We start from the raw sequence: 9725 nt of genomic DNA, 5'->3' as shown, positions 1-9725 counted from the left end.
AGTGCCTAAGGCTCCACCTGGGACCAGGGTCCTACATATGTCAGGCATTGTATACAGAGAAAGGTGCAATCCCCCTAAGATTGCTGCTTAGAGGATAGAGTTCATATATAAACAGGTACTGAAATTAATTTGGTGTTTTCACTACTGATATTTCACTGAGACTACAAGCGTTTTTCAGTGAGAAAGGTCACAAAGAAAGGCAAGATAACTCTACAAATAGAGTAGCTTTCTCCATACCTACTCTGTTGTAATTAAGATGTTGATTTGGGGGGAGAGAAAAACATAACACTTGGGAATATTTTATTAATTATTTTTCAGCTTGAGTGCACAAGGTTAAATGTAGCCTCAGGCAGCTTTCACTGATGTGACTCACATCTCCACAATGTCAGAGCTCTTAGAGATGCTAACAGACTCATATTTTCTGAAGAACAAACCATCCTCTGGTGTATTAATTAAGCCCAAGCATACCCCACAGAGAAGCAATGCAAAAATCACAAGAAGTTTTGTACTGTAAGTTAAATGTCTATAATACCTGTGGTTTGATGACTGTTGAGTGAGAAATCTCTCATTTATCCACAGAACATGGATAGCAAGGATAAGAGCTTAGTGTTTACCCACCATGACCATGCCTACAGTGTGCACAGGTGCTGGTCTTGACACTAGGTCAGCACTGGCCTCTCCCATACGAACCATAGAATAGCTTAGGCTGGAAGGGAACTCAAAGATCATTGAGTTCCAACCCCCTGCCATGGGCAGGGTTGCCAAACCACTAAACCAGGCACCAGATCGGGTTCCCCCACAGATATGCAAAAGCAGCCAGCAGGTGACTTTCTTATTTCCAATCATAGCAGTATTTTATATTAATTTTCATACATATCCAAGCGTGAGTTAGGAGCATTTGTGAACATTACTGGAACGTGTTTACAGAAAAAAAAGAATTACAGCTACCTGTCATAAGAATCGCACCTAATATTTTTTTCAATGCTTGCTTAGCACACAAAGATATTTCCCTTGCACAAAAATAATAAAATAATAATTAAAAAAAAAAAAAAGCTAGATCCACAACCAGAAAGCCACAGCTCAAAACAGTTTATACTTTCATGAAGGATTGCTGCTGAAGTGCCTCAGAAAAGCTGTAGTGCAGTTTCTGCTCATCTCTTCCTTCAGTCTACACCCAGAGCTCCCCTAGCTATTGTGTGACCCCATTGCATACATGTGAGTTTTCTCAGTACTGTCCTGGGCCTCTTGGAGTGTAGAAAATAGGGTGTAATGGTGGATTCAGTCCACCTGGGAAAATTGTGTAAGGGGAAACAAATATTTCTGGCTGCTGAAAAACACCATCTTCTCTGCCAAGTTTCTGTTCGGAGGCTCACAAGCTGATATAATTCTGAAATCAGGTGGCGCAGCAAATGGACACATCTAGAAAATGTCTGTTGAACAAAACAGGAATAAAAAGATGTAATGTGTCAAAAATGAATTTTCATCAAATCCTTCATAGGAAAAATGTCTTTTTGAGAATTTCTGAAGAGACCTACAGAAAGAACAGTTGACAGCAGTTTTGTCCCCTCTGTAATCTTCCATTCTTTTGGAGTTCAATGAAAAGCACATTGTTTTTGATATTTTGAAGATTTTAATTTAGAAATTTATAATTTTCCAGATTTTTTTTTTGCACTGAATTATAAAGTTCCCTTTCTCCAGTGCAAAATTAGACACTGTTGGAGAGGTTTGGAAATCAGACTTGGCATTTTTTGTCAACTTACATTTCAAAAGCTGAAGAAAGTCTGAAAAGTTGCAGAGAGATGAAAAAAGAAAAGCAAGAAATGAAATCTAAACTTGTATGGATTGTATGAATATTTATTAAATAGCATTTCTTCTGAGAGACTGACATTCTTAAAGATTGATATTGTAAAGGACAAGGACAACAAAATCTGACACGTCAGAAAGACCTCTCGGATTCCTTGGGTGGTTAGCTCTGCAGTGGGTTGACAGCTCACAGGGTTCAATTTAATGTGGCAAAAAGAGGCATATTATGAGATCAAGAACACAGATCTCTACCAGCACCAACAGCTAAATGCAGTTTCACTGAGATTCCGCAGGCAAAAATAATAATGCTTGGGAACTCAGATGGAAAAAGCTGAAAATATCAAGAAATTCTTCTTCCCACAGACTCGTATCACCCAATTCGTTGATCATGTGAGTGCTTGGGCCCAAGTTTTGTCCAGACTTCTGAATAATCTGCCTTTTGATCAGACCACATAGCAAAGTTCTTATGCCCTTGGGTTCAGTGCCTCACGGCACAAACAGATTTGGCTCAGAATTGGAGCCCTACACACTACTTGGTAACAGTTTTCCAAGCCTCAATGATCCAAAGGGTAGCTTTTGCTATGATATCTAAAACTTCTACTGGAGTATGCAATCATCCTGATTGACAAGCAAACTACAAAGATTTAGGTTATGCTGAATGGTTTAATGTTTAAATTATATGGTGAGATTACTTTTTGCAAGTGGAATAGCATGGCAAGAAAGTTTAAAAGAATTCCTTTACCACATACTATTACAAATCTCACATTTTTGCAGCCAGAAGGGTCAGCCCCTCAGCGTAATTTGCTCAGATATTTGAAACAGTTGCTTCACTTCCAATAATAACCAAACCTGCTATCAGCATTACATAAGTTTTGTAAAATAGATGCACATGTGATGATGTAATTCAGAATGATACAGGTAAAAAAATGCAACTTTGGAGAAATTCGAATGGATGTCGAGTAGTATAAAAATCATACATATCTGTACAATTTCAAAAGGTGGGACCCTAAAGGAAATGTCTTCTCATCCGCTATGTCTTTGTAGCGTCAAACCCAACCCAGCTCTTTCACACTCTTCCTAGCAGCTCCCTCAAGCGGCCATAGAAAAGAGCTATCACTGCAACATGCAGCAGAACTACCAAGTGTCACGAGTGGCTTTTGGCTCTTAGAGCTCTCCTTTCCATCCCATTTACATCGTTAGGAACATCAGAAACACATTTTGAGATATATCAGGTGCAAGTTCAGGGTGATGTGGCCAATTGCATTAAAGAAGTACAGAACACAAGCAGGAAGGACAGGAGAATATGAATCCGAAAACAGATTGAATTTTGCTAGCTGTTTAAAATGTTTGCTAAAGGCTAAGGGGGATTTATCTTCCCCCCCCCCCCCCCCCCCCCCCAAAAAAAAAAAAAAAAAAAAAGCACAGGCTTTTTGGAGTGAATTAGTTCAGGATGTTTGCTGGCCTCCATTCAAAGCTCATTTCTCATGTTTTTTTAAAAAAAAACCATCTCCTTCACAAAAGCAAGCCAGGCTCCAAATAAACAAGAGTGCAGTCAGGCAGTTTTCCCAAGGCATGCAGGGAGTCACGACTCAGAGGAGCTCTCATTGGTGTGGCACTGCTAAAGCCTCCCAGTGAGAGATAGCAGAGGTCTTCAGATCTCAGTTGAGGTGTGAGGAAAGCCAAACTTTTGCATTTTGCATTGTCTCCTTCAATTCTGCCTCACCCACAGGACATGGATTTGATTCCTACCTCATCTCTTATGTAGATCTTCCCTGGGGATGTTGGAGATGGTTACTTTGCTCCTGCAAAAGTCCCCAGTTTTTCTGTTATGTTTTAAAATGTGCTGTATTACTGCTCTTCCAGCCAATAAACAATAATTAATCTGCAGCTCAAAAGATTGATTTGTGGAGGGGAAAGACTGAAAATCTGAAGCCCTGGGAAATACAGCATTTTTTTTTGTTGTTGTTGTTTTTTAACTAGAATATACTTTACACACAGTGATTATCCTTGCTTATTAAAGTTAAAGAAACTATGACAGTTTCTACATGTAAAATATTCAATTTGCCATCAGGAAGCACAGATTCCCCCATAGTTTTGCTTTTTTTTTTTTTTTTTTTATAAAAAAAAAAACTATTTCAAGTAGAGTCCTTTCTCCTTCTAAGTGAATTTCAGTTAATCTAGTTCACCCAGTGACTATTTTTTTCCTGATGTACAATAAGGGAAAGCTCTGCATTATCACGAGTAGATTGCCTCAGGTTCCTAAACCAACTCGCATTGAGTTTGAGCCAGTGGCTTTCAGCACTACATAACTTGTAAACACCTTAAAATTTTCCAAAAGCAGTACACCCTCTTTCCTTCTCTAGAGGCAAATTTAGTACCTAAACAAAAGGCTTTTTTCAGCAGTGTTACACAGATTCCTTTATTCACACACAGAAACCCTCTGCTATGCATTGCTGGTAGTCTGTAGCACAAACATATCTCTGTTCTGCAAAAATGAACTCCTGGTCTTCAGTCCTTGAAAAATACACTTGTTCTATTACTTCTGCACAATTAATAAATGTACAGTTAGAAGAGCGGAGTAGTTAGGATGGTTATTTTACAGGTTTACTATTACAAAGATTAATATAGTGGAAAGAGACAATCAAAAACAAAATGCTCACCTGTATCATAGGCTCACAGTAGAAAACTCCAAAAGGAGGAATCTCCAGAAAGAGATCCCTCCTCAGTGGCAGTCAGTCCTTAAATGGGGTCTAGGAGAGGTGCAGCCAGGCTCCCCCCCTTCCGGTCACACAGCTGAATTGCCTTCCCCTGCGCTCCCACAGCTGACTCATTCCTTGCTTCAGGTGATCAATCAGTGGTTCAGGCTGTGACTCAACAGTTCCCATACACTCCTGAAACATGGATTTATTGTATTTTCCAGCCTCAAAACCCGATTATGGTACCACTAACCTGTTAGACCAATGGAACTGACAGGTCTGCACAAGTGTAACTCCAGAAGCAAATTAATCCCTTTGTCCTTGTCAAATCTATTTTCAGAGCAAACAGAAGTTAGGCTGAATTAGCAACTTCAGACCAGGACATCCGTTCACACATACTAATCAGATAATGAATCTATTTGGCAGATTTTTTTGTGTAATGGGAGACATAATCACAGAGCACAAATTTATCAACCATTCCACCTTTAGACTTCATTTACTTACTAGTTTTCTTGTATAATATTCTCATATTCTCTCTAGCCCTGTTCTTGTGGCAGGATATGAATAGCGTATCTTTATAACTAGACACTGCTTGCTCATCCAGCATAGCACTGAGCTATGAATTTTTGAAAATCATTGACCATTACATATGATCCTCACCAAAGGGAGAAACAAAACACCCTTTTTTCATTTTCTCACTCATGGCCAATATCCAAGAAAGCACTCAGCCACGTGCTCTAATTTCTCCCCGGACTGGGGGTCTGCCTCCTGGATAGCGCATGGCTGCACCAGGGAAGGTACATTATCCAGCACCACTGTAAGTCAATCAAAGAGAGATACTTAAATGTTGATTTAGACAACTAGAATACGACAATTGTTTCGTGGAATGGAAATATCCTTAATGCGATTATCCTATAGAAATCCAGAGGTTAATGGGCTCAGAGACTCTATTCATAATGGAGGGACATAGTAGGCAACAGGATTGCCTCAAAGCATGTGACATTATAATAGAAAATTGCTTCGTATATGGCATTTCTTATGTTCTCTGATCATCACATTTTAGAAAGTGAAGCATTTGATGAAAACTACTGGACTACAATCTGGTGCCAACAACATCTAGCTTTCTACTTCCACAGTACGACCTGCTCATTATGTCCCATTAAAAGGGTAAAGATGATGGATTTATTTTTGTATCAGCTATACTCTTTGATTTTTTATTATGTCTACTTTGCTAGCGAAATAGACTCACACTGAAAAATCCAAGAGCTCTTTTCAGTTTCTAACCTGTGAATGGCAGGACCTTCATTTTCTTCATATTTCATTAATACTAAAAAATGACAGAGAAATTAGTTTTGCTTACTAAATATGATTTTTTACTTTGGCCTTCAAATTATCCCAACGTAAACCACTAAATTTGAGCACTTCTAAATCTGGTAGTCTGAATTTATATTGAAATCAATACTTAATCCTTGTCAATAGCCCAAATCCATTTTCTAGGTGAAGTAAACTGTTTTTCTATCTTTGTGATTTGCATGCATCACTCACTGAGTAATCATAGTTCTGGTTCACATGCACAATTCTGTATCTCTTGCACTGGTATTTATTAACACACTCATGCTTCGTGTTCATGTGCCTAATGCACAATATAGACTATGAGAAAAATGCTGAGGAGCTAACTAGTAGTTTTCTGAGTCCTCAAATTAAAGACTATTTCAAAGGTATATCGTCTCCTCAGCATCTTGTCAAAGGAAAGAAAAGCAAGAACAGAGGGGAGAGAAAGCACCTTCTAAGGCTCCTGAAGCTTTTAATTGAATCAGTGATTCAGGAAATCTCATTCTCTCTTCTGCTTGCTCTGAAATGAAGGAGAGACAATGAGCAGACTTCCATCAGTCAAACAGATGCTCTCTGCACGCAGACATTTTTCTGTGTATTGGTAGCTTCGATATCACAATTAACTTTGTATGATCTGATGCTGAAGGCACTAAATGCCTTTCCTGCAAAAAACTGAAAATATTCACTTAAGCAAAAATGACTCCTATTTAATCAGTCTTATATCAATACTTATCATGAGATTGCACTAGCAGTAAGCTTTTAATTGATCAAATAAGAATATTTTCAAGATGTCAAAATTATTTGCATTACATACCAGCTTAGACTGAGCAATAAAGCTTCTGTACTAGCACACCGTGTGCCTAGTTGTGATTAATGGTACGGTTCAACTTCGTATGTCTTCCTGTAATATGATTAAGAGGAATAGGCTATTAGATACAATTCAGAATGAAGATAAATGCACCTTTTTAGTGCAACTTCAAGTCTTAGAATAATTGTTTATTTAAAAGGCATGGGGGAAAAAATGCTCTTCAGATAGCTCTGCAGATGCTGCATATTGGTCTAAATCTGTACTTAGGCTGATTTACATCATAACAGGACATGGCTTAATTTTTCATACTTGCAGTAGAAACCAATGCTAACTTTCTTTTTCCTTTACATCTCTGTAAATAAGATGCAGCTCCATCAATGCAAAGAAATTAACGCTTTTGTGCTTCACAGTGCAAAGCCTTTATAGCGCTCCATAATAAAGCTGAACAATACGTTCTGCTAAATTTATCTTCCTTGTAATTTCCATCCGCTTACTCTTCACGAAGTAGAAGTTTATATTTATACTGTTAAAATACATATGCTTTATATATACAAAAGGGAACATGGCAAGATATTTGCAAAAAGATGTAGCAGATCTGCTCTTCTAGACCATGAAATAATTCACTGGGAGAGAAAGTAGGGAGGTACTGTTTCAAAAAAACCAACAAACATACATAGGTGGATAGTTGAATTTGCTGGGAAACAGCTTTAACTGATATAACAGTAAAAGCATTCTTGATCTCAAACACTGTGCCTGTTGTATATCTGTGACCAGGGTTAAGAAGAGTTCAGTGGAGGCGAATTTAGTTTACAACTCCAATTTGGGAAACAAGATTCTTCATTTCAGCCCCTGGTCTGCTGGCTGCAGTATCCCATGGTTAATCCAAGTGGGATTGTTATCACTGCTACTCATTATCATTAAGGATACACAAGGATGTGCTTTGTCCCAAGCACTTAACATGCCATGGAATAGCGAAATTAGCAAATCCAAGAACACAGTGTTCAGGTGGTTTTTCCTCTGCTGTTGGTTTCGAAAATATTTTTGTAAATGTAGCCACAAATTTAATTTTAAAAACTGCAGGAAGGTACTAATAGCAATAGTACACTCATAGTCTTTAAATAGGTTTTCCGGATTGTTATCCTGCAGCATGGGTTATATATAGTGACATGAAAATGTGGATTCTTTATATTGATTTTGAATAACTACAAGACATGTTTCTGATTTGAGAGTTAATGGAGAAGTATCTTCTGCACTGCTGGTAAAGAATGCAAAGTAGCTGGGGGAATTTGGCATTTTCACTTCATAAGATCTTTTGCCAAAATTTTAAATGCATGTATCTGAAAACTCTTTTGCAGTATTTTTAAAATATTTTAAATGCAACTTATAATCTAGAATCATTAAGGTTGGAAAAGACCTCTACGATCACCCAGTCCTACCATCAACCCATCACCCCCATGGCCAATAACCACATCCCTCAATGCCGCATCTCCACAGTTCTGCAGAGGTAGCGACACCATGACCTCACTGGGCAGCCTATGCCAGTGCCAGAGAGCTTTTTCCTAATATCCAGCCTAAGCATCTTTAGAAGGCTTTAATAATAAAAACAAACAAATAAGCAAACAAAAGTTATAGAGCCCATTGTTTGAGAGAAGCTGATAGTAGCTGCCAGAGAAATTAGTGCTTCTGAACAAGCTGTGAGAACCTCGTTGATATGAAATAGCTTCTCCATCACATCAGGGAAAGGTATGAATTGGAGTAGGCAAGAGATTAGTTTAAGTCTTGGAATTAAAGGCTTAATATTCCTGCCAAAGTTATTATCATCTGATAACTTCAGATAGATTTTTAATCCTCTTTGCTAATTCCAGCAAATTCCATGGTCTAGTAACAGTAATTTTATCAAATGTCTCATCTGGGAGCTGTAAGCAATACAGAGAAAATGCACTCTTTTCAGCCTTTCTGCACACTCTCCCTATACATAATTATGAATTAAAGTGTTCATTTCTGATCTGCATCCTTCTTGTTCTCTAATCTCATTCTAGTGCTCTGGGGATGAGATAGTCTCTTGTCTACATGGCATATAATACGCTGGGGAATCCACACCATACTTTAGGAAAGCCAGCATGATATTTTCTGCATTTTTTCCTGCTCTGTATCCACTATATTGCAGCAGATCTGTGGCTGTCCTCCTAAAAGAATTCTGTAAGTGCTGAATACTTGATTTTAAAGAGTCTTTGGATTAACTAACGGAAGAAAGGACACTGACTTACCTTCACAGAAATCCAGCCAGGGAAATCCCTCAGCTGAAAATGTATAGTGCTGAGGAGACTATTAAGGGGAAGTATCACAGGTGTTTGACCTGGACTAGAGCCCCTGGGTGAGACAAGCCGTGGGCAAGACAGACCATCAGTTTTACCCAGTGCATCACTAAACCTCTTTGCAGTGTCATATGTACTCAGACAGAGGTCTGAGTCTTAGATGACCAGATATTTTGCTGTTACAAAATTAGCACAGCTCCATTTCCTAGACTGTATGATGGTCGTTAACATGGGGTGAACTGGACAGAGTGGAGAGCAGTGAAGATACGTAGCTTAGAATTCGCTATGTATGATCTATAGTTGTCAAACTCAAGTAGCAATGAAAAAGTCATGGACATGATGCCTGTCTGTTTGGAATTTATGTATGTGTACAAGATCATCAAATACACATTTTTTTATGGTTGCTGAAATGCACTTACAAAAAAAGACAAGAAGACATGTATATCTCACCAAGGTGACAAAGAACAGAATTTGACCCTCAGTTGGGGAAAAGGAATTCCCTTTTCATGAAATCCTGCTGTTTAAAGTTTTGGAGCTTTCTTATTCACAACAAAACAAAAATCAAGCCCAACAAAAAGCTATTGCATTTCCACAGACTGCAAAACTGGGATACGGTCCATCATCTAAAGCAAAGATTCATCATGATGCTAATGTGATGGTAATGACCAGAAGTTGATTAAAATTACACATTTCTGTAATGCTTTCAACATTTTAATCCACATATTCCTGTTAGGAGACTAAAAGTTAATATTAAATTCCACATGGTACATT

General features: G+C 38.2%; 1 long non-coding RNA gene across 1 annotated transcript; it reads right to left on the bottom strand.

Moving 5' to 3' along the window:
• Positions 1 to 277: 277 nt before the first annotated feature.
• Positions 278 to 4580, bottom strand: LOC128077677 (uncharacterized). The gene is made up of 3 exons (XR_008205126.1): positions 4464 to 4580; positions 3553 to 3605; positions 278 to 1430 (listed from the first exon to the last, which is right to left on the bottom strand). It is a non-coding gene; the product is annotated as an uncharacterized LOC128077677 (long non-coding RNA).
• Between the last annotated feature and the right edge of the window lie 5145 nt (positions 4581 to 9725).

Source organism: Tympanuchus pallidicinctus, unplaced genomic scaffold (genome assembly GCF_026119805.1).
Source record: "Tympanuchus pallidicinctus isolate F22 unplaced genomic scaffold, pur_lepc_1.0 scaffold16, whole genome shotgun sequence".
Lineage (NCBI taxonomy): Eukaryota > Metazoa > Chordata > Aves > Galliformes > Phasianidae > Tympanuchus > Tympanuchus pallidicinctus.
Note: the sequence above shows the minus strand (reverse complement) of the source record. Positions and strands in the feature narration are given on the sequence as shown.